Below are 26903 nucleotides of genomic sequence, written 5' to 3' on the forward strand. Positions count from 1 at the left end.
GAGAGGAGAACTCTTCTATAGAGGACAAGGAAGTGAGGAGGGCTATAGTAAACAAAGAGTCCATAGCTTTTCCTTGGCTAAGTCCTTGCTGGGAAAGAAGAGGATTTTCTTCTTCCTGTCAGGCTCTGCTATCATCACAGGGTGTGAGAACTCTCCCTTCTGGTCTCCTGATTCTATTTAATTGAGGTTTCTGTTTATTAATTTTTTACACTTTCATACATGAAATTTTCTCCTCTCCTTTTGATTTATACTTCTATAATATTCTATAAACTCAATAAATAAAAGGCTAATTTGTCTTTTCTTAATACTAAATGTTTATCTTAACTAACAAAATGCTTTTCACATTATAGAAAAATTTGTCACATGATTAGCGTATATTTTGGGTATACATCTCAAGCCCATGAGGCAAGTCTCTACTTATTTCCCATATTTCCAGAAGAATCAAAAATTAAAACAAAGCAAGAAATAAGAAAAAACAATTACATGGAGACTAGACAACATTTACTAAAAAGCCAATGGGTCAAAGATGAAATCAAAGAAGAAATTAAAAAATACCTTGAGGCAAATGACAATGAAAACACAACCATACAGAATCTATGGAATGGAGCAAAAGCAGTTCTTAGAGGGAAGTTCACAGCGATACAGGCCTTCTTTAAGAAACAAGAAAAATCTCAAATAAACAACCTAACCCACTACTAAAAGAATTAGAAAAAGAATAATGAACAAAACCTAAAGTCAGCAGAAGGAAGAAGGTAATAAAGATCAGAGAGGAAATAAGTAAAATGGAGAGTAAAAAAACTAGAAAAGTCAATAAAACCAACAGCTTGTTCTTTGAAAGGGTAAATGAAATTGACAAACCTCTGGCCAGGCTCATCAAGAAAAAAAGAGAAAAGACCCAAATAAACAAAATAAGAAATGAAAGATGAGAAATCACAACTGATACCACAGAAATATAAAAAACTGTAAGAGAATACTATGAACAATTATATGCCAACAAATTTGACAACCTAGAAGATATGAACAACTTTCTAGAAACATACAGCCCACTAAAACTGAATCAAGAAGAAATAACCTGAACAGACCAATCATTAGAAATGAAATAGAATCTGTAATTTAAAAAAAAAAAAATCCTACAAATAAAAGTCCAGGACCAGATGGCTTTCACTGGGGAATTATACCAAACATACAAAGAAGAACTTATACCGATCTTTCTCAAACTCTTCCAAAAGACTGAAGAAGAAAGAACACTCCCAAAGACATTCTATGAAGCAACCATCACCCTGATACCAAAACCAGACAAAGACACTACCAAAAAAGAAAATTACAGGCCAATATCTTTGATGAATATACAAGCAAAAATTCTTAATAAAATATTAGCAAACCAAATCCAACAACACATAAAAAAACATCACAAACGATGAGCAAGTTGGATTCATCCCTGGGTCACAAGGATGGTTCAATATACACAAATCAATCAATGTGATATACCACATCAACAAAAGAAAGGACAAAAACCACATCATTATCTCAACAGATGCAGAAAACATATTTGATAAAATTCAACACCCATTCATGATAAAAACCCTTATGAAACTGGGTATAGAGGGAACATATCTCAACATAATAAAAGCTTTATGACAAACCCACAGCCAACATAATACTCAACAGTGAAAAGCTGAAAGCCTTTCTGCTAAAATCTGGAACAAGACAAGGATGCCCACTCTCACCACTTCTATTCAACATAGTATTGGAAGTTCTAGCCACAGCAATCAGACAAGAACAAGAAATAAAAGGTATTCAAACTGGTAGTGAAGAAGTAAAATTGTCATTATACACAGATGAGATGATACTATATATAAAAAAGCCTAAAGACTCCACACAAAGACTACTAGAACTGATAAACAAATTCAGCAAGGTAGCAGGATATAAGATTAACATACAGAAATAAGTGGCATTTCTTTACACTAACAATGAAATATCAGAAAGGAAATATAAACAAACAATCCCCTTTAAAATCACATCAAAAAAATAAAATATTTAGTAATAAACCTCACCAAGGAGGTGAAAGACTTATATGCTGAGAACTACAAAACATTAATAAAAAGGAAATTAAAGATGACTCAAAGAAATGGAAAGATATCCCATGTTCTTGGATAGGAAGAATTAAAATAGACATGCTACCCAAAAGCAATCTACAAATTTAATGTGATCCCTATCAAATTTCGCATGACATTCTTCACGGAACTAGAACAAATAATCCTAAAATTTATATGGAACCATAAGAGACCCAGAATTGCCAAAGCAATGCTGAGGAAAAAAGAACAAAGCAAGAGGCATAACTCTCCCAGACTTCAGACAATACTGCAAGTGTACAGTAATCAAAACAGCATGGTACTGGCACAAAAACAGACCTGTGGATCAATCAATGGAACAGAATAGAGAGGCCAGAAATAAACCCACACACCTACAGACAATTAATCTGTGACAAAGGAAGCAAGAAGATACAATGGGGAAAAGACAGTCTCCTCAGAAAGTGGTATTGGGAAAGTTGGTCAGTCACATGTAAATCACTGAAGTTAGAACACACTGTCATACCATATACAAAAATAAACTCAAAAGGGCTTAAAGCCTTAAATGTAAGACAAGACACCATAAAACTCCTCAAAGAGAACACAGGCAAAACATTCTCTGACATGAAGCATACTAATGTCTTCTTAGGTCAGTCTCCTAAGGCAATAGAAATAAAAGCAAAAATAAATAAATTGGGACCTACTCAATCTTATAAGCTTTTGCATAGCAAAGGAAACCATAAACAAAACAGACAACCTACGAACTGGGAGGAAATATTTGTAAATAAGGCACCTGACAAGGGCTTAATTTCCAAATTATACAAACAGCACATACAACTCAACAACAAAAAGACAAACAATCCAATCAAAAAATGGGCAGAAGACCTAAATAGACAGTTCTCCAAAGAAGACATACAGATGGCCAATAGGCACATGAAAAGATGCTCAACATTGCTAATTATTAGAGAAATGCAAATCAAAACTACAATGAGGTACCACCTAACATCGGTCAGAATGGCCATCATTAAAAATTCTACAAACAATAAATGCCGGAGAGGGTGTGGAGAAAACGGAACCCTCTTACATTGTTGGTGGGAATATAAACTGGTGAAGCTGCTATGGAAAACAGTATGAGGGCTCCTCAAAAAACTAAAAATTGAGTTGCCATACGATCCAGCAGTCCCACTCCTCGGCATATACCCAGACAAAACTATAATTCGAAGATACAGACACCCCTGTGTTCATAGCAGCACTATTTACAACAGCCAAGACATGGAAACAACCTAAATGTCCATCAACAGATGAATGGATAAAGAAGCTGTGGTACATATATACAGTGGAATATTATTCAGCCATAAAAAAGAATGAAATAATGCCATTTGCAGCAACATGGATGGATCTAGAGATTATCATACTAAGCAAAATAAGTCAGAAAGAGAAAGATAAATACCATATGATATCACTTTTATGTGGAATCTAAAATATGACACAAATGAACATATCTATAAAACAGAAACAGACTCACAAGACACAGAGAACAGACTTGTGGTTGCCAGGGGGGCAGAGGCGGGTAAAGGAGGGAAAGATTGGGAGTTTAGGATTATCAGGGGCAAACTAGTATATATAGGATGGGTAAACAGCAAGGTCCTACTGTACAGCACACGGAACTATATTCAATATCCTTGACAAACCACAATGGAAAAGAATATGAAAAAGATATATGTATAACTGAATAACTTTGCTGTACAGCAGAAATTAACACAACACTGTAAATCAACTATACTTCAATACAATTTATAAAAAAATTTTAAACAAAGCAGTCATTGCCTGTAAATACACAAAATTATCTTTAAATATTATATTTAGACTAGGAAAATACTTGCATGAGATGTAGAAAATATCCAGTCTGAGTATAATCATGGCTGAAGTGAAATAAAATCTTTCTTCCTACAATATGTCGAGAGAAATGGAACCTTTTATAATCTACATATAAATATTAAAATTCAAGTAAAAATGAAAATTGGACATGAAATTATTGACTTTATATAAACAAATAATAAAAGCCCATTCTTTTTATTGCAGTTAGTGGAAAAAATGTGGGCTGACAAAATGAAATTCTCTATTAAGTCCAAATTGTTAATTACGTACCATATGTATGATACATTTGATCACAGAAATTCAATAAAAAATATGCTTGTATAAAATTTTAGAATAAACAGATGAAAAATATTATGTTTTATGTATTTTGCCAAAAAAGAAGAGATTTTAGAGTTCATGTATCATAGAATGAGCAGAATAAATGAACACTAAGAATTAAAGATTAAAGTAGAATAAATTAAATTTTCCTTATGTACCTATAGGTTATAAAGCACTATTCTGATAGGATTAAAAAACAACCCTTACTGTTATGGAACTCACTGTGCACAATAAAGAAGACATCATATAATCACATACATATACATGTTAGGAAAAGTATTAATTTTTTGATTCCATATTTGAAATTACTTTATGTTTACCAAGATATTTTGTTAAATTTATTTCTTTAAAGCAAACATGAGTTTTAAAGATAGAGAAAAAACAGTCATTCTCTCTTTAGATGCCTTTTGATCTATGTTACAGGTCCTACAGGAATCTTCATGAAAAATATTTTGTTAATGTGAATAGAAGGAAAGTCAGCAGTTTATCAGCTGTAAGTAAAAATCAAATAATAGGAAGATTTTAGTAAGCACAAATGGGCATCTGAGCTCTTACACAATAAAGCAAAGACACAGGATGTAATATCATGGTAAAATTTAGGAAGTTGGAAAGAATGATTTGGGCCACCAGATGACACCCACATTGTTGAATGAATAAAAAAGGAATGCATAGGGTATGAAAAACATTAAATGGTAGAAAAACATATTAAAATGTTTCAAATCTTTCCAGCAATACAGAAGTATTAATTTCATGCTGAAAAAATTTTGGCTATACGGGACTCCTAAATGATATTGAAAAATAGAAAACAAAACAAGATTATTTCTAAATTTTTAAAATATAGTTTACTCAGTCTGTAAGACCATGATTAATTAAAGACTCCAGGATTTTCTTAGCCTTGATTTTATAATAAAGAAGCAGGAACCTCTGGTGAGTAGCTCCTTCTTAAAAAATTTTTTTTGTGACCAGCAGATGATCTCTTTAGTTAGCTTCCACTGCGTTGTATCTTTGATAACAAAGAATCTGTCATTAACAGAGAAGATTTCTAGTCTTGCAACACTTGGTGTGTGATATTCAGTTAGTATTTGGAGTAAGTCCAATGTCATATTCTTCTGAGGAAACCAGATAGTCATTGTAGCACGTTTAGTTATATAAGTCATGAGAGGAAATGTCTCCCTGTCCCCAGCTGACCAACACCATTACTCAAAGCAGGAGTATTAACAGCCATCGTATTTTTCTTTATAGACTGATGACTAGAATTTACATGAAAATATTTCACCACTTTCAAAATAACCCTTTCATATATGAAATTACAGCAAATCAATTTAACCATGGAGAAAGAATATGATATCATTTTGTATTTTAGTTTCAGTAGAAGAATTTATAATGATAACAATTAGCATTTGTATAGGATTTTAAGTTCTTTTAAGTCACGCTCAAATACTTGATTTGTTGTTTTTTTCATTTCACTTATTTAGAAAATATTTGCTAAGCATCTGCTCTGTGACAGGAACTTGATTATGCTCTAGAGATAGAACTGCAGTAAGGGCACAAGGCCCTATCCTCAAACACAAGGCGTCACAGGATCATCATAAAAACCCATGAGGTAAAGCATAATGCCCACTTTACAGATTCAGAAGCTGGACCTCAGAGAGATTGAAGACTGGTTTTTATATATGTGTGTGTGCGTGTGTGTGTGTGTGTGTGTGTGTGTGTGTTTAACTCAACAAACTATTTGGGAATAGCTGTTCAAGGACATGCAGTGTTTCTGAGGAGTACTTTTGGTGAGAGCTTCCAAATTACGCTCCTAACCCCCTAGATGACTTTAGGACTCTCTGGCTACCATAAAGGAGTGAAAAAATTGAGCAAGCCCACTCTGTAGCAACCTGAGGGGCTGTTCTTGCTTCCCAACATCCCCAGATAGATCCCTGTTGCTTTTAGGTCACTAAGAACCTCAGGCAGGCCATGTTTGTAGAACCCACATTGCTTTGTTCCCTAGCTGCTTCTTGAGTCTTATTTCCCCATGTTATCTTTTTCCATCACAATTCATTAAAAAACATGCTATGGTTAGTGTCACTTTCTGAGAACATCACTGTAGTCATCTTATTTTTTTAAAAGTTTTCATTCTCCTCTAGTTTGTTGGCCAAATTTTCTTACAGATGTAAATTACTTTTGGCATACATTCTCTGAATTATTTTTCTTTTTAACGTGAAGTAGTTTGGAGGAATTCCCTTCACATATGCTTTGTGGCTAGATTTTAAGACCTGAGAATTAAATGAATAACAAGGTAGCTTGAAAGTCATTTGGCACATCAGCATTCTCTGTAAGTTAAGCTTCATACCAAGACTTAGAAGGATAGAGATAATTACTTTAAACTTGATGGCATTTTTAGCTTTTAAAATATCAAGTTCCAGAGTTAAAATGAAATCCTTTTAAGTTTTTAAAGCTGGCTTCTGGTTCCTGGTAATAGATCACAATACCATAGTGAAGTACAAGTTCAGATCTGGACAGATAGGGCTGAAAAATTCTATGCCTGTAATTCTGAAAATTAAGGAATGTTATGCCATATTTCTTCCAGAAAGGGCTATATAGCATTTCATCCAACTGCTGCACTCTTGGACAAAGGCAGTAGAGAAAAAGAGAGGAAGGAGTCTTAAGAATCTCAATGTCAGAGAACTTCCTAATGACCTCTCCAAAATGACACTTTGAAAGTTTTCTCCTGGAACAAGAGGGCATAGAAGTGTATAAAGTCAGTAAATGACAATTCTTCCATTTACAAAAATAAAATACTAATAATACCTTAGACTATCATTTCCTAATCGGTAACAATAGAAAAGTCCTGAGAAAACTTTCGGAAAATAAAGTGAAATAAGCAACCACAGTATTTCCCAAATAGCTAAATCTCTTTCTTAATTTTGTAATCCCTGTCCCTGTCAACACTACCCCTCTGCCTTTGCCAAAAAATTCCTGATTATCTCAAGAGGAATAGTAAAAGTCTCCAAATGAAATGGATTTTAACTGAATTTCATAGAATATGTTACAGAGAACACTTGTAGGTGTAGAAGGGAAGTATTTTATTTATATATGCCACTCCAGTATAAAGAATGGTAACTGCTATAGTGTAGGCAACCAATACTTTTTTTTTAAATGAACCAATTGTTAAAGTAGGAGAAGATGAAAAAGATAGGTTCTTAAAATGATCAAAAGGTCAAGTATGTTTGTTTTAACTTTAAAACTGAAATGCATTTCTTTTAGTTTAGCTACTTGCTGGTTTGTAAGGAAATACCACCTCCCTTAGTAAGATAAGATCCACAAATTCAAAACTGTAATGCAGGAAGCAAATTAACCCCATAAAGATAGCTGCTGTTTTGAGGTTGGAACTATTTTAGATGTATTCTTACATTTTACCCATTTAGTGTTTATAACTACACTAACATATATTAGTTTTTAAATTTATTTTTGGTTGCGTTGGGTCTTTGTTGCTGCGCACGGGCTTTCTCTAGTTGCGGCGAGTGGGGGCTGCTCTTCGTTGTGGTGCGCGGGCTTCTGATTATGGTGGCTTTTCTTGTCACGGAGTGCGGGCTCTAGGCGCGTGGGCTTCAGTAGCTGTGGTGCACGGGCTCAGTAGTTGTGGCACACAGGCTCAGTAGTTGTGGTCCATGGGCTCTAAAGCACAGGCTCAGTAGATGTGGTGCATGGGCTTTGTTGCTCTGCGGCATGTGGGATCTTCCCGGATCAGGGCTCGAACCCGTGTCCCCTGCACTGGCAGGCAGATTCCCAACCACTGCGCCACCAGGGAAACCTCATATATTAGTTTTATCCCCATTTTAGTGACCAGAAAACAGGTTAGGATGATTAAGTGACTTGTCTAAGGTAACACAGATTATAAGTGGAAAGACAAGTGCTTAAACCCAAAGCCTGTCTACCTCCAGATGCTCTTAATCATGGCACTAATAGCTCTTAATGGAAAAAAATGCATACTAAATGAACGGGTTATTTTCTTCATGACAGTAACTTACATTTTCCACAAAATCTTACAATACTTTCTTTTACACAACAGTTTTGTAGTTTAAGCTTTCTTGAAATTTAGAAGCTAACACCGTTCTGAAACACTTTGGCATGTGATAGTTATGCACATCATCAAAACTAACCGTGGTGGCAACTGTGGATTCCTTTTACACTTTTGCTAATGATCATATAATTTTGAAATCTGAATTATCTTCTTCTTAATTAGTAAAGAAAGCTAAATGGCTTCTCTTTGAAATCAGCCGAAAGCTTTTTGAGCTAGATGCTGAATGCCTGATTAGTCAATCATTTGGAGCTGACCTTTGATAATTCTTCAGTCCTTTTAGAGCTAGAAATTCTTTTATCTTTAACCAAGCATCTTCTATTTACTCAGAAGCTTTTTATTTCAAAGCTAAATGAGAACATAAGCTTTGTAAAAACATTTTAAAGAATAATCAGAAACCATACTTCCCCTTATTTAAGCACCCATCAAGAAGCAAACATCTTGATTTTTCAAAGTTTAGACAAAGAGGGAAAGTTTTACCTATCCCTATCTATCTGGAGGCTTTTGATTTGTTACAATTTGGGTATGAGGTACTCAGCTCTTTCCCAGATAACACTATAAGACCAAAAGCCTTGTGTTATGGAAAAGTTATGGAATTTCTCCATGCTGTAATGTTGCCGCTTGTTAAATAAGAATAACGGTAGTAACTGCTATGGAAGATTGTTATGAGGAGTCAATGAGATGACACTTTGGAAGCCTTTAGCACAGTGGCTGGCATAATACAAAAAAGTCAACTGCTTTTATTGTTACTGTTATTATTGCTATTACTAATATTAACAGAATACCACAACCATTAGCATTCCATATAAAAAAATGGTGTCTTGATTTTTCAACCCAGTAGTGTCAGCTAACTTGAGATGATGAATCAGCATCTCTTGGTAGATAAGTGACTGCCAGTTTTAACAACATTAATTTTTAAGTGTTAAAGAACTGAAGGACAGACTAGGAGAAAATATTTCCAAAACACATATGCAATAAAGAACTTGAATCCAAAATATACAAAGAACCATTAAAACTCAACAATAAGAAAATGAACAGCCCACTTAAAAATGGGCAAAATACCTGAACAGACACCTCACCAAAGAAGACATACTATACAGATGGCAAATAAAATATGAAAAGATGCTCAACATCATGTGTCATCGGGGAATTGCAAATTAAAACAAGACACCACTACACATCTTTTGGAATGGCCAAAATCAGGGACACTGGTAACACCAAATGCTTACAAGGATGTGGAGCAGTAGGAACTCTCATTCATTGCTGAAGGGAATGCAAAATTATACAGCCCCTCTGGAAGACAGTTTGGTGGTTTCTGTCTAAAACTAAATATATACTTTCCATATGATCCAGTAACCAAGCTTCTTAGTGTCTACGCAAAGGAGTGGGAAACTTATATCCACACAAGAACCTGTACATGGATATTTACAGAAGCTCTATTCATAACAAAACTTGGGATAGATGAATGGATAAACAAACTGTGGTACATCCATACAATGGAATATTATCCAGTGCTAAAAAGAAATAAGCTATCAAGCTATAAAAAGACATGGAAGAACGTAAAATGCATATTTTTGAGTGAAAAAAGCCATCCTGGAAAGGCTACACATGATTCCTACTATACAACATTTTGGAAAGGGCAAAACTATTGAGACAGTGAAAAGAACAATGGTTGCCAGATATTGGTGGGGGTTGAGGAAATGAATCGGTGGAGCAGAGAGGATTTTTAGTGCAGTGAAATGATTCTGTATGATATAGTAATGGTTGATACATGATATTATGCATTTATCAAATCCCATATAACTGTACAAAGAGTGAACCCTCTTGAAAACTATGAACTTTAGTTAGTAGTAATGTATCAATATTCATTAATTATAGTAAACATACCACACCAATGAAAGATATTAATAATAGAGGAAACTGTGTGTGAGTGGCATGAAAGAAGCTCTTTTTACTTTCTACTTAATTTTTCTGTAAACCTGAAACTGCTCTAAAATATAAATCTATACATTTTTTAGAAGTAACCAACTATAGAGATGGTGGGAATGTATATTGGTACAACCACTATGGAGAACAGTATGGAGGTTCCTTAAAAAACTAAGAATAGAGCTACCATATGATCCAACAACCCCACTCCTGGGTATATATCTGGAGAAAACCATGGTTCAAAATATACATGCACCTCGATGTTCATTGTAGCACTGTTTATAATAGCCAAGATGTGGAAGCAACCTAAATGTCCATCAGCAGAGGAATGGATAAGATGTGGTACATATATACACTGGAATATTACTCATCCATTAAAAAGAATGAAATAATGCCATTTGCAGCAACATGGTTGGACCTGGAGATTATCGTACTAGATGAAGTAAGTCAGACAGAGAAATACAAATATCATATGATATTGCTTATACGCAGAATCTAAAAAAAATGATACAAATGAACTTATTTACAAAACAGAAACACTCACAGACTTAGAGAATGAACTTATGGTTACCAGGGGGTGCAGGTGGGGTGCAGGTAGGGAAGGAATAGATTGGGGGTTTGGGATTGATGTGTACACACTACTATCAATATATTTAAAATAGATAACCAACAAAGACCTACCGTATAGCACAGGGAATTTGGCTCAGTCTTCTGTAACAACCTAAATGGGAAAAGGATTTGAAAAACAATGTATACTTGTATGGGTATAACTGAATCACTTTGCTATATACCTGTAACTAACACATCATTGTTAATCAACTACAATATAAAAAAGAAATTAAAAATAATTTTAATTATTTTTACTGGGTTCGTGCCCCAGTCTGGGAAGATCCCACATGCCACGGAGTGGCTGGGCCCATGAGCCATGGCTGCTGAGCCTGCGCGTCCGGAGCCTGTGCTCTGCAACGGGAGAGACCACAACAGTGAGAGGCCCGTGTACCACAAAAAAAAAAAAAAAATTTGTGTATTTGTTTTTATATTTTTATACTTAATATTTATGAAATCTGACATATTTTTCTTGTGATTTTGAGTGGAAATATACACAGAACTTTGTTTGCAAACTACTGGTATAATTAAGAGAAATTAATTTTATTCATTTATATATAATTTGTAATGTTTACTTTTTAAACTGTGAGCATGTTAGAATTGTAAACTTATTCTATCAAATATATATAGAATGCTTAAAATTTTTGACTATATTGAATTTCTGAAATGCAGTTTAATATATACAAGGATTTTAATTAATTAGGTTTATAACTGGATCAGATTTAAGAATTTAATGTGTTCAACTTGATATAGAACATAAAACTTTTTTTATATAAAATGGTGACTGTTCTTATTTTATGGGATCTATAAATAACATAGCAAGACTTCTAAGTTGAACTTAATGATCCAAGAAAAATGAAGTTTATTATTTAGTTGGTATAAATTAGGTATTATTTTAAAGCATAATTAATTTTAAATAGCTCTCTCTATGCAAAAATATATCTCTCAGGCATTATAAAAACTTAGATTGTCAGCTGAATTAATAAGATTTAAACAGGTTTTTTTACTCAAAATTTATTAGAGGCTTTAATTTTCTAAAGTGAAATTTAAATTTCTAGGAAGTTTTGTAGTATTCAGTGTTTACATACTTATTTGTCTATGGAAAACATTTTAACTGGGCATCACTATTAATATTATGATTTATTTAAAAATGCTGTTTGGAAACATGGAGTTTTAGAAATAAATCTAAACAGGACAAAATCCCTTATTAAGAGAGAAAAATAGGTGAGAAAAATTAATCAAAGGTGCTTTCAAAGAAATACATTTAAAATAAAGTAACCTAAATAGTTAACAGTAAAATAAATATACCAACTAAACAGAAATAAAACGTAAAGCAGAGGCTGCAATGTTAATACCAAATTAATTTGGCATTGAAAACACTAAAATGATATGGTAACAAAAATACATTTGATTATATCAAATCATATTAAAGAATATTATTACAAGCACATGATGAAGTTGTTCAAAACCACATATATATATCAAATCTCCCAATAAACTGATGTTTGATTTTTTAATGCATATTTCTAGAACACTTTCTTTGATCAGCCTCAGTAAGATTGGGAAAGATACTAGAAATCAAAAACCAGAAAATTAGAAACTAATTTTTCTCAGCTGTAACCAAGGATATTCATTACACAGTATGTATGGAAAATTAACGATACAATAAATAAAATTGATTTAATTGCTTCATATATTTTAACTCCTATAAAGAACACTCCTTCTTCAATTCCCATGGAAACCTTAAAATTGATTATACATTAGGCCAAAAAGTATATATTTCAAAATTCCCAGACATAGAAATTATACAAGATACATTCTCCATCCACAGTGAAATAAATTAGGAAATAATAGGAAGAGTTAAAGGAATAACAAACATCCAGAATATCTATCCATTTGGAAATTTAATAGCACTTTCTTAAGTCCTGTGTCATTAAGAAAATAAAAATTGCAATTGCATACTAGTTAGATATTGCAACTGCACTACAAGTTATAGGATACAGTGAAAGAGAAAAGAAAAAAAGGAAAAAAAAGGTTGTAGCCTTAAATGCTCTTAGTATTAATCAAGAAAGAATGAAAACAAATTAAATATTCAACTCAAGGAATTAGTAAAAGCACTCCACCCCACAAAAGCCAAGCTTAAGAAACCCATGAGGAAATAATAAAAAAAGAGCAGAAACTAAAAGACAAGAAAACAGAAATACAGCAGAATTGCTAATTGTATTTAAAAGCTGGTTCTTTGAAAAGATCCATGACATAAACAAGTCTCTAGACTAGCTAGCAGATGAAAAGACAGAACTACAGGCATAAATAACATCAGGAATGAGAAAGTGTATATGACCACAAATATGAAGGAGTATTGTTTTTAAATATTAAAATATATAACTAAGCTGTAAACGTTGAAATTTAGATTGCCTTTATGTTTCTCTAGAATATATAAATGATCAACACGGAACAAGGAACAGGCTGCCCAAACCATAAAAGAAATGGAAAATGCTGTCAAGGAACTACCATCATCTGGCCCTGGGTCCAGGGCCCTTATGATTTTAGGAATGAGTTCCACCAAACAAATGAGAAATTGATAATTCCCTTTAGACTTAACTATTTGAGGTCACAAAAGAGGCAGATATATTTTACCTTTAAGAATCTAAGATAAATATCTTTTATTTTCTGTGGAACATGGAGAGCTCTTTCAGTATTTCATCAGGTATTTTTTTTCCATATTATAAAACAATCTCTACTATGTATAATTGATTATTGCTTCTTTTCCACTTGGTCTAATATTTTCTCAAGGAGTATCAATTTTCATCTCAGGTCTTTTGCAAACACACAGAAGTTTTTCCTATTTTTTACTGGTTAAAGTGTATAACGGTATCAGTATACAGTATATTGTGGATTTTTAATCTGATATTAAGTTAGATCTTCTTGAAATTCTTTCCAATCTCCTACCGTTATTTTCACCCCATCCTATTGTCTTTTCTCTTTTTATCACCACTTAGTGATTTTAGGTTTTCTTCTCTCTTCTCACACAATATTAAACATTCCATATAATTTCTTAACATTTTCTTCTGGATTTCACAAGAGATAATTTTCAGAGGTAGCTATTCCTTTGGTTCATTAGGATGATATTTCTTTCCTCATGTTCTGTCATATTTTTTCATTGACTCCAATGATGTTTTATTTCTTAACAAATTTTGAAGTGGTGGATCTCTGAGTTAGGTCTGATGCAGAACCCACTTGGGTCCCACTCTCTTTCTGCATTGCATCATGATTAGGAGTCCAGACACTGGATTCAGATTGCCTGGGTTCAAATCAAATTTTACCACTTACTAGTTCTGTGAATTTTACTTTTCTATGCTTCAGTTTCTTATCTGTAAAGTTTGGGTAATACAATGACAATATCTGCCTCATAAGGTTTCTAGGAAAATTAAAAGAGTTAATTTAAATAAAGAGTTTAGAACAATATCTGGCATACAGTAAGTACTGTAGAAGTGGTGGCAATTTTGCATTAGTTGAAGGGTGACCTTCTTTTCAGATCAACAAAAGAGCAGGCTAATGTTCATAGTTCTCGATTTAATTTCTATTTTTTTGTCAGAGGGATCAGCCACATAGACACATTATTTTCTCCTCTCCCCACACATGGTTCTGTGGTACTCTGAATTTTTGAAAAAAGTGAGAAAATAATATTCCCAGCAATCTAGCAACCAACATTCCTCTTATCTCCTTACCATGAGACAATCAAGTTTATATAATGCCACAACAGTGTCTGTCCTTTATGTCCAATTGTTTGCTTGGAGTTGCTATTTCTGTATGAATGTGAAAACAAGATAGAATAGTCTGGAGATAGGGATTATAGACAAGAAGGAACCAGAATTCTGGCCTCCTCAACAAGTAGCACCTAGCTGGTAATGGGAAGGACCCTCTATGTCATTTATTCAGCTGGGGACAGGCTGTGTTAGAGAGATAATGTCTTCCCATCTTCCATGGGACTCTAGTGCATAAAGAAATATTCAGATATGCCATGAGATCAGGATGCATTGTTCTTATCCTGGTTCAGTCTGTCTGTTAGTGGATATGCTAACCAGGTCCTGGCATTTTCATATTGGCATTTATTTGGTTTTTTTGGCAATAGCACATGAGATCTACTCTCTTAGCAAACTTCCAGTATACAATATAATGTTATTATCTACCACGTTTCTTTACATTAGAGCTCAAGAATTTATGCATCCTACATAACTGCAACTTTGTACCCTTTAACTAGTATCTCCCCATTTCCCCCCACCTCCCACTCTTAGTAACCACCATTCTACTCTCTACTTCTATGAATTCAACTGTTTTAGAGTCTGCGTGTAAGTAAGACCATACAGATTTTTCTTTCTGGCCTAGCTTATTTTATTTATCAAATTTATAACTTTTTCTTTGTGATTTTATAGGTATTTTACAGGGAAGTTGAGGGGTGATGCATTGGAGGTTACACAGTAGATAAAATTTTAAACTTTACATACTGTTGATGTAAGGAGACACTATATGCAAGGTCTCTAGCTTCATGCCTTTTATATAAAAATAAACATTTTTTCTCCCACTACCATTTCTTTGAAACATGGGATAATTAGATGTTTATCTATGATGCATTCGTTTGACTGAGAAGGAGAAAAGGTCTCCTTTTTTATGTTTATTCCTCAGAACATAATAGTAATGAAATAAATAACTCTGGCTCAAGAATACAGATATGTTAATATGCAACTTCATACAATATGAAATACATTAAGAAACCACAAACTAGCATAGTCATGTCTTCTATGTTTAAGACTAGTTAATACTCTTTCTCCAGGGACTTCCCTGGTGGTGCAGTGGTTAAGAATCCACCTGCCAATGCAAAGGACACGGGTTCGAGCCCTGGTCCGGGAAGATCCCACATGCCGCGGAGCAACTAAGCCTGTGCTCCACAACTACTAAGCCTGCGCTCTAGAGCCCATGAGCCACAACTACTGAAGCCTGTGCGCCTAGAGTCCGTGCCAGTGAGAAGCCCGCGCACGGCAACAAAGAATAGCCCCCGCTTGCCGCAACTAGAGAAAGCCTGAGTGCAACAATGAAGACCCAAAGCAGCCAAAAAGAAAAAAAAATTCTCCAGGAAAACCTCCTTCATAAATATGCAATTTTTGCAATAATTTATTCATGTTTTTTCATTAATCTCCCAGCCTTTTTAAATGAGAACTTCCCACTCTACCACATTCCAGTGTTTAGTATAATTTATCTCTTTCTCACATGTGGTTTTCACTTGATTTCACAATATTTAGCAGACTTTCTCTTGGGAAAGTTAAATTAATTGAAGTCAATTGAAACAAATGATATAGCTTTTGAAAATGTATGACATATGCTATCCTTTTTTATCAAAAGTTCTCTATAGCCATCCTCTTTTAGCATCTACTTTCTCACTAAATAAAGAGAGGCTAAGGAAACAAAAGAATGTAATTTCTTGGCCACTTTGGTTAATTCATTTAAATTTAAAACCATGTGTAAGAAGGATACCAACGTTAAAGCAGGTGCAAGACAATGCAAAATCAAGAGGAAAAGTGATCATCTATGGAATTAATGAATCCTTTTCTCTTTCTTATTGAACTTTGAGCAGTCTTATACTTGGATCTACCAAATATTTTTCCAACTCCAGTAGTTGGCTCACTTGCTAATTAAAAAATAATGTTTCTGTGGTTGACTGGTATTCCAATCATGTAGCAGATGACTATTGTGCACAAACAAGTCAGGAGTTCCATGGTATAACAAATATCATGGATTTTGTCTCTCCTGAACTTAATGCTGCAATTGACTTTTTTTTTTTTTTAAGAAAAACACTGAAGATAACTGTTTCTTTTTTGTTTTGTTTTTTGTTTTTTTGCGATACGCGGGCCTCTCGCTGTTGTGGCCTCTCCCGTTGCGGAGCACAGGTTCCAGACGCGCAGGCTCAACGGCCATGGCTCACGGGCCCAGCCGCTCCGCGGCATGTGGGATCCTCCCGGACCGGGGCACGAACCTGCGTCCCCTGCATCGGCAGGCGGACTCTCAACCACTGTGCCACCAGGGAAGCCCAGGATAACTGGTTTTGATAGCCCCTCACACTGACAAAAAAGGTCTTGGTTGCATACATTGTACAGTTGCATATGTTGTACATATTTTTAAGTAGTTGCGGAGAGTATTTTTGTTTATAAAGATTACTGCACATATGGTCAACAACTGGAACTCATACAGAGGCTTCATCAGTGTAAACAATTATTGAAATAATGAAATTGGCTATTTTGGTCCTCTGTGCTGCTTTGTGAATCGGAACAAGCAATTAATCATTTCTACCATTCTCGTTAAGAAAAATATACTAAAAATGTGAACTTCTAAGCTATGCATTGTTCCATTAGTCCTCAGCATAGCTATTTACAATATGAAAAACAGCATTTAAAATCTCCTATACATAGGCAGTCTCCTATGTTAAGATTGCCTAGGATAATGAATAGATTATTCATGATAGTAGGTTTTCATGATAGTACCAGTTTTTCATGATACTGCATTTATACATATGATCTAATTACCATTCTAATGAACTCAACTGGATAGCCTCATTTTCATATCAGAATTCAGAAATAGTAAGAGAGAAATAAAAATTTGGGACATGCAGCAAGAACATGGCTTCATAAAACACTTTCTTCTCCTGGAATCCATAAAAAATCAACAAGAAAATACAAGAAAGCCTGAAAGCTAAATTTTCAACAAAACTAATTGTACATATATGTATGTGTGTGTGTATATATATATATATATACACACATATACTCCAAAGTATATAGAAAGCCTTATAAAACTGCTGGTATCAGGCAAAAATATGCAACAGGATGTACAGAGAAGAATCTGAGAGAAGTTCAGTATACCCTAAACCTTACCAATAGATGAGGGACACGTCCCAGGAAAATGTTGCTATGGAGAGGATGAAAATATTACATTTTCTGACTCAAAATTAAAATGACACAATTTCCTCTAAAAAGAAAATGAAAATTGGAATAACTCAGGGCAGAGATGTGAAGTCAATAGGATTAGTCAAAATATGAGGAGATAAGCAGGCAGAACTCAAGAAAAAAGTAGAAGAAAACACAATCATAGTAGAAATAATGATATTCAAAGGAGGGTGAGAAAGAATAGACACAGTTGAAAATACTGTAAGGGCCACAGAGAATGGAAATGAGAAAAATGAATTTTAAAAAGAGCCATAAAGGGGGCTTCCCTGGTTGCACAGTGGTTGAGAATCTGCCTGCCAATGCAGGGGACATGGGTTCGAGCCCTGGTCTGGGAGGATCCCACATGCCGTGGAGCAACTAGGCCTGTGAGCCACAACTACTGAGCCTGCGCATCTGGAGTCTGTGCTCCGCAACAAGAGAGGCCGCGATAGTAAGGCCCGCGCACCACGATGAAGAGTGGCCCCCACTTGCCGCAACTAGAGAAAGTCCTCGCACAGAAACGAAGACCCAACACAGCCAAAAATAAATAAATTAATTAATTTTTTAAAAAAGAGCTATAAAGGACTAGAGGGGAAACAGTAGACATAGAAGATAAGTAAAGAAGATTGAGAATATACATTGCCTGATTCCCTGAACAAGGCACATATTTGAAGGTTCAAATTTGAAAACTTTACTGAAATAAAAAATAACTTGAATTTACAAACTGAAAAGGCACACTGTGCATCAGAGGAAGCAGACCAAGAGTATAATAATCAAAAACAGTGCACAACTAAGCAAAAACGTCACCTAAGAGGGAAAAAAATCAGGCTGTGGAGAAAAATGGAGATTATATTAGAGTAACACACCTACAAAATAAGGAAGTAAAGGAAGTATGATGCAAGGATTTTATATCCAGCCAAGCAGACTTTCAAGTAAAAATATTACAAACAGTTTTGAAAATACAGGAACGCAGAAAATATTTTTTTCCTGGTTTCTTCTTGAGGAACCTTCTAGAGGGTGAATTTCAGCTAACCAAGAAATAATTGCAAAAATAAGGCAAAGGACTGGGATGAGCACTTAATATATTTAACTGTAGAATTAAGACCCAAGAGATTAGCATGACAGAACAAATCATAAATGTTTTATGCCAATGTGCTGCCCCAAAGATGAAAATAACAAAAACTGAAAGAGACTGGAAGAAAAAGGTGGGAGGTAGGAGAAATTTGCTGAATTTCAGGCAATCAAAGAATATCACTGAAAGCTGAAAAAAAAAATATATATATAGTATTCTTCAGAAGATTTAAGTGAAAAATAATAACAAAACTAATTTTTGGTGTTCGCTTTTATTTTTATGACTGGTATATTGTCAAAGTTGATTTCCTTCTTCTTTATCTGAAAACAGTCTCTTAACTCAGCCTCAAATATTTTCTTCCAGTGTCAGAATCTACATTCTTTCTCAAGCTCAGGACATGCCCTAGAAATTATTTTTCTTCTAAATCGACCTAATAGGCCCATTCTAGTATCACAACCTCCATGCAACCTTCTTCCAGTACCCTTACTCTGACTGTACAGAGCATATACATATTTGTGTCTTATCTCAGTGCCCACCAGCAAATAGCCACCACAGAATTAGCACTCAAAAACTAGGTGGGTGGGATGACTCATTTGTGGATATCAGTCAGTTATCATTTGTCTTCAGTGTTGGTGGTGCATAGAGGCTAACCAGCTAACACCTTGAAAACTCAGTGGCAGGGTGGATTCAATGCAGGGTGCACATGGATTTGAGCAGAACAAGGTGGAAATTGTGGCAAATGTTTCCAGTGTTTCAAATCAAAGTCCCTTGGCCAATCTCAGATTCAGCCACAGATGTGGTTGACAATACCATACAATTAAACATTTCCTCCTCAACAGTGAACAGTGTGCCTTTCTGTTTCTTTTCAGAGATCTTCTCTGAAATTACAGAGGCCACTTAACCTGCCTATAAATGCAGAAAAGGTGGAGTTAATACTTCAGGGGTCACCCTTGACAATGGCAGAAAGGAGCCAGTATATAAATGCTTCAGCATCCCATTATTCAGACAGAAAATTTCTGAAGGCATTCTGATTGCTTCTTAGACAATACAAAGAAATGGAAAAATGTCCCATGTTCATGGACTGTAAAAATTAATATTGTTAAAATGTCCATACTGTCCAAAGCAATCTATAGGTTTAATGCAATTCCTATCAAAATTCCCATATTTTTCATAGAACTAGAATGAATAATCCTAAAATTTGTATGGAATGACAAAAGACCCCTAATCACCAAAGCAATCTTGAGAAAAAAAGAATAATGGTGGAGGTATCATGTTCCCTGACTTCACACTATACTACAAAGCTACAGTAATCAAAATAGTATGGTACTGGCACAAAAACAGGCACATAAATCAAGAGAACAGAATACAGAGTCCAGAAATAAAACCAAACACATATGGTCTATTATCTATGAAAAAGGAGGCATGAATATACAATGGGGAAAAGACAATACTTAATTCATGTGATTCCATTAAACCAAGTATAATTCACAAATGAGAAATTAGTGCAGGGTCCTATTGGCAGCTACTTAGTCTATATGTCTACATGCAAAAACAATGAAATTAGAACATTTTTCACACCATATAAAAAAATAAACTCAAAATGGATTAAAGACCTAAATGTAGGACTGGAAACCATAAAACTCTCAGAAGAAAACATAGGCAGTACACTCTTTGACATCTATCTTAGCGATATTTTTTTGGATCTGTCTCCTCAAGCAAGGAAAACAAAAGCAAAAATAAATAAATGAGACCTAGTCAAACTTAAAAGCTTTTGCACAGTGAAGGAAACCATTAACTAAAAGGCAACCAAAACTAAAAGGTAACCTACTGAATAAAAGATAATTGTAAATGATGTCAGATAAGGGGTTAATATCCAAATATATATATAGAACTCATACAACTCAACATCAAAAAATCAAACAAGCTGGTTAAAAAATGGGCAGAAGACCTGAATAGGCATTTTTCCAAAGAAGACATACAGATGGCCACATGCAAAGATGCTCAATATCAGTAATCGTCAGAGAAATGCAAATCAAAAGCACACACCTATCAGAATGGCTATCCTCAAAAAGACAATAAATAGTAAGTGTTGGTGAGGATGTGGAGGAAAAGGAACCCTAGTACACTGTTCATGGGAATGTAAATTGGTACAGCTGCTATGGAAAACAATACGGAGTTTCCTCAAAAGATTAAAAATAGAACTACCTTATGATCCAATATTCCACTCCTGGGTATGTATTTGAAGAAAGTGAAAACACTAATTTGATAAGTCATATGCACCCCAATGTTTATAGAGTAGCATTCTTTTTTTTTTAACATCTTTATTGGAGTATAATTGCTTTACAATGGTGTGTTAGTTTCTGCTGTATAACAAAGTGAATCAGCTACACGTATACATGTATCCCCATATCTCCTCCCTTTTGCGTCTCCCTCCCATCCTCCCTATCCCACCCTCTAGGTGGTCACAAAGCACCGAGCTGATCTCCCTGTGCTATGTGGCTGCTTCCCACTAGCTATCTATTTCACATTTGGTAGTGTATATATGTCCATGCCACTCTGTCACTTCATCCCAGCTTACCCTTCCCCCTCCCCGTGTCCTCAAGTCCATTCTCTACGTCTGCGTCTTTATTCCTGTCCTGCCCCTAGGTTCTTCAGAACCTCTTTTTTTAGATTCCAAAATAACAAAGATATGTAAGCAACCTAAGTGTCCATCAACAGATGAATGGATAAAGAAGATGTGGGGCATATATACAATGGAATATTAGTCAGCCATTAAAAAAATGAAATTTTGCCATTTGCAACAACATAGATTGACTTGGAGGGTATTATGCTTAGTGAAATAAGTCAGACAGAGAAAGACAAATACTATGTGTTTTCACTTCTATGTGGAATCTACAAAATAAAACAAATGAATGAATATAACAAAACAGAAACAGACTCACAGATACAGAGAACAAACTAGTCTTTACCAGTGGGGAGAGGGTGGAAGGAGGGAAAAGGGTTGGGGTTTAAGAGGTACAAATTACTAGGTATAAAATAAGATACAAGGATATAATGTACAGCACAACGAATATAGCCAATATTTTATAATAATTTAAAATAGAGTATACTCTATAAAAATATTGAATCACTATGTTGTACACCTGAAATTAATATAATATTGTAAGTCAACTACAATTAAACATTTTTTAAGATAATGTGTTTTCTTGGTAGCCATAGTTTACGTTCAGCTCAATCATTCCTCTTCATTCACTTTAGAACAGGTGCATAATTCACATAAATCCTGAGGTTTGCACCTCTAAAGAGCTACAAAAACTATAGGCTATGTGAATATATTCACAAACATATGATTTAAGATAATCAAAAAAGCTCTTCAATTTACTTAATTCATGTGATTCCATTAAACCAAGTATAATTCACAAATGAGAAATTAGTGCAGGGTCTTATTGGCAGCTACTTAGTCTATATGTCTGTTTTGAGTAAGAGTACTGGCACTTTTCTGAATAAATCAGCAGTGTTTCCCCTAGTCACACACTCGCACACATACACACATGCTATTCAACTTAAATGTGTTCAGAAGTCTAGAAACACACGTAAGAATGTCCAATCTGATGGGTCAGCAATGGTTTGACTAGCTGGATCTCTTAGAAGGAATTAGTTGTCAAGAGATATGGTCTTAAGAAAGTCACTCAGCAAAAAATTTAATCAAAATTTTCCTAACCTATTCAAAAGGTGATGTTAAAATAAGCTACATCTCCATTCCTTACTATAAATTCTTCCAACTATCCCACAGAGGCTACTATTTAGGGACATCTTAATCTTTCCCCTTTCACATTATACAGAGAAGCTCATGTTTAAAGATCTCAGGATCATAACATAATGTCTCCTGAGAAATCATATAATAGAAGTTGGGCATGAAAACATTGCTTTTGGACTTAATAAATATTTGAAATCTTTCTCCCCATTCATATCAAGTTCCTTATCCAGATTACAAAAAAATAGATAAATAAAATCATCTATTTCAGGTTTACAACAAAATTATTAGAATCCTCTACTGTCAGGTCAGTGGGACATATTTATAAATGGTAACATCATGTGGCAAACCTTTTCAAAACAATTAATGAGGTCAGATAAGCCATTTTTGGATTACAAGTAAAAGCAGAGTGTAGGAGAAAATGCACTTGACAAAATATTTGGAAAATTATAGTATTTTCTTTTGTTATAAAATTATATTAAAATATACCTATGAACACATGTATATGACTTATATAAACGGCTTAAGGAGGGCCAATATCCTGTAATGATTGAGGCCAGACTCTGGCACTAGGCATCCTAGTTCAAATATAAGTGTGGCAAGTTACGTGACTTTTCACATAAACAATCTTTTAACTCTTTGAGCCTAAATTCCTTCATCTGTAAAGTGGGGATAGTACTATTTCCTACATAATGGTGCTGTTATAAAAATTAACTGACTAAATACAGATAAAGGGCTCAGAACAACACTTAGTACATAGTAAATGCTCAGCAAATGTTAGGTATTATCATTATTTTTAAAAAAATAATGTGTCAAAAATTGTGTTATCTTCCAAAATCTTTGCATTTTCTCCCAACAGAGTCCATCCCATGGAGTACTTCTCTATTAGAAGATAATACATTCTTGTCCCAATTACATCAGGGCTGGCCATATGATTTGCTTCGTTCTGCTGAATATGAATGGAAGTGACCTGTGCTACTTCTAAACAAAATCTGTAAGAGCCACGGTCTTATCCAGCCTTCTCTCTTATTTGTCTGCTGTGAGATCGGCATGCCTCAGAAATGGGTCAGGTTTATCAGCCTGAGTCCTGGAGTGAAGAATACATGCAGATAACCCAAAAAGGATATATAACATGACAAGAAATAATTTTTTTGATAGATTACTAAGGTATTTGGATCACTGGTTATCACAGCATAACTTAGCTATACTGATTGATACAGAAATTGGTGCCAGAAATGGGGTTCTAATGAAAAAATACTAAATGTCATTGACCTTGGTGCTGGGCAATAGGTACCAAGGACATTTCTATAGGAGTCTGGAAAGATGACAGTCAATATTATTCTGCACAAAATATTAGGTAATAGTGTCACCTGTGATAATTGGAAAGACACATAATGCACTGATTTAGTTTGTGGTTTTAGATAGAGATTAGCAAGTAATATTATTCGTGTGCCACAGTTGCACACAAATAGGTGATACAAGAAAGATATATGAGCTAAGAAATGAATTGGCCAGTTTTTAAGAATAAAAGAAAACCAGGTATTCCAAATAGTCCAACATTTTCTAGGATACAAAATACAAGTATTTCTCATTTTTGACAAATGAAGTAAAACTGAGAAGGCCTTAAGTAATACAGGCCAATTGAAACTCATACTGGGATACATATCGAGAGTACAGTGTTCACACTTGTAATGGATTGAAGGTTTGTGTCCCCCACCTCCCAAATCATATGCTGAAATATAATCCACAACCAGAAATATTTGGAGCTAGGGCCTTTGGGAGGAAATTAGGTCATGAAGGTGTAGCCCTCATGAGTAGGATTAGTGGCCTTATAAGAAGGCCAACTCTTTTTCCACCACAGGAAGATAGTGAAAATTCAGCCATCTACAACCTGTAAGAGGACTCTCAGCAGAACCCTAACATGCTGGCACAATGATCTCAGACTTCCAGCTTCCAGAACTGTGAGAAATAAATTTCTGTTGTTGATAAACCACCAAGTTTATGATATTTCATTATAGCACCCTGAGCTAAGATGACACATATTATTAAAATCTTTGAATCATTAAGTGGCATTGAGTAAATCCTTTCAGTTGGACAAAAAGGCACAAGGTAAAGAAAGTAAAAGTATGGTTCTCTAAGATAAGACTGATAATCTTAAATTAAAGGTAGTTAAGTACAGAGAGAAATTCTCTCAGAAAAAAACTTGTTGGCATGGCTATTGGCACTAGACATAGCAGGAATGAAATAGGTAAAAAGCAACTAAGGCTACAAATGACCCAAGTTCTGGATGACAGGTCCCATGATGGTAAAATCTATTACAGATATGAAATATCTTGATTACTCATAACTGTCAGTTCAGATAAAAAAAAATAGCACATACTGATATTTTTATGGCTAAGCAGATAGATGAAATAAAATATCTATCTTGACTCTTACATTCCTCCTTGTCAGAAGGGCTTCCTGGTGAATATGAATGATCTTTTTCAAAAAGAAACATATCAAGTTACATATTAGAATTGATTTTTTTAAGATACTAACATTATTATCATTGAACTGTATTTTAACTCTATATCATTTCACAATGAATGAAATCCTATTTGAAAAGTTCCAATTTCAAACAGTATTGAGGTTAAATTCTGGGGCTCTTGGTACACACAGATTTTTCTGACACAACATCTGAATTATGCTGTATGCCTTTTCCATGGATGCCTGTTCCTTTACAGATATTTTTCATTCTTACAAAAGGAAAAAGGACAAAACTAACAAGCTGTTCAAATAAATGTGGGAGGAAAGCTCTTAACCAATCAATGAAAGATCATTTCCCCTAGGCAACTATAAATTATGGTGAAACACATGATTAACCAAGTGAAAGAAGATGTATATTGTATATCTCAGAATTTTTACAGAAGTAACATTTCAAAATTACAAGGAGATATTATAAAATTGGAAGGAAAGGGCAAGGCAATAATTTTATACTATATATTGCTTAATTTCAGTATAATTTGAAAATATCTTTGAAAGGTGTGATGGTTAATTTTACATGTCAACTTGGAGGGTATTCTTGGATGATATTAACATCTAAGTTAGTGAACTCTGAGTAAGAAGATTCCCTCAATAATGCAGGTGGGTCTCACCCCTTCAGTTGAAGGCCTGAATAGAAGAAAAAGACTGGCTTCCCTGAGTAAGAGGTTATTCTCCATCAGACTGCCTTCAGACTTCATCTGCACCATTGGCTCTCCTGGGTCTCGAGTCTGCCCATTCACACTGAAGACTGGATTCTATGGGCTCCATAATCATATGAGCCAATTCCTTATAATAAATGTCCTTCTCGCTCTCTCTCTCTCTCACTCAAAATCTGTCTTAGTCTGCTAGGACTGCCATAGCAGTCAACACCACAGACTAGATGGCTTAAACAACCAAAATTTATGTTGTCACAATTCTGGAGCCTCAAGATGAAGGTGCCCAAGAAAAGTGGTGACACTTTTCTTCCTGGCTTGCAGACAGCCCTCTTCTCACTGTTTCCTCTCTTGGCCTGTTTTCTACATCTGTGCAGAGAGAATTCTCTGGTATCTCTTCCTCTCTTTATAAGGACATTAGTCCTATTGGATTAGAACCCCACCCTTATGACTTCATGTAACCTTAATTACCTTCTTAAAGAGCATAAAATCACATTGAGGATTAGGCTTCAATCTATGAAATTTAGGAGGACATAATTCAATCCAAAACAACAGACATATGGAAAGAAGTCATATTTTACTAATTTCTGAGACAGTGACAGAGGAGATTTGAGCCTAAGATGAAACATACAAATTTGGGAAACAAATACTTCATGATCCAATGAGAAGTTTGCTTTTCCAGAAATACTCTGTAATCTCTTTAATATAGATATTCAAAAAGTTGAAATTCCAGAAACTGTGATCTATTCTATTCAGAACATAACTGAAAAAAATGTAGCATCATTTTGTCAGGAGATAATTTGCATTTCCTGGGATTCATGAATAGGTATATCAGAAGTTTGATGCTGCACTCTGTGAGATTATGATGTTTCCCTTATGCTGCTTGAAAACTCAATTACTTATATCTGGAAAGGTAGAAAACTGATACTGTAGTAGTAATAAGAGAAGATTATGAAGAAAATGGACATAGCATCTGTGAAGGGAAACTTGATATTTAGAAAAACCTTTCTGAGTAATATCTTGACTGGTTGTAACTGAAATGCTTAACTTTAATATTCTTTTTT

General features: G+C 34.6%; 1 long non-coding RNA gene across 3 annotated transcripts in view; it reads right to left on the reverse strand.

Annotated features, from left to right (window-relative positions):
* The window catches only part of LOC307185304, a 269333-nt gene that overhangs the window by 65054 nt on the left and 177376 nt on the right, over nt 1-26903 (reverse strand). For all 3 annotated transcript variants that reach the window (XR_013827950.1, XR_013827951.1, XR_013827952.1), the window contains one exon: nt 10939-10978. This is a non-coding gene — a long non-coding RNA (uncharacterized lncRNA). The remainder of the gene's footprint in view (nt 1-10938; nt 10979-26903) is intronic.

The sequence above is a fragment of the Stenella coeruleoalba genome, assembly GCF_951394435.1.
Source record: "Stenella coeruleoalba genome assembly, chromosome: 4".
In the NCBI taxonomy this organism is placed as follows: domain Eukaryota; kingdom Metazoa; phylum Chordata; class Mammalia; order Artiodactyla; family Delphinidae; genus Stenella; species Stenella coeruleoalba.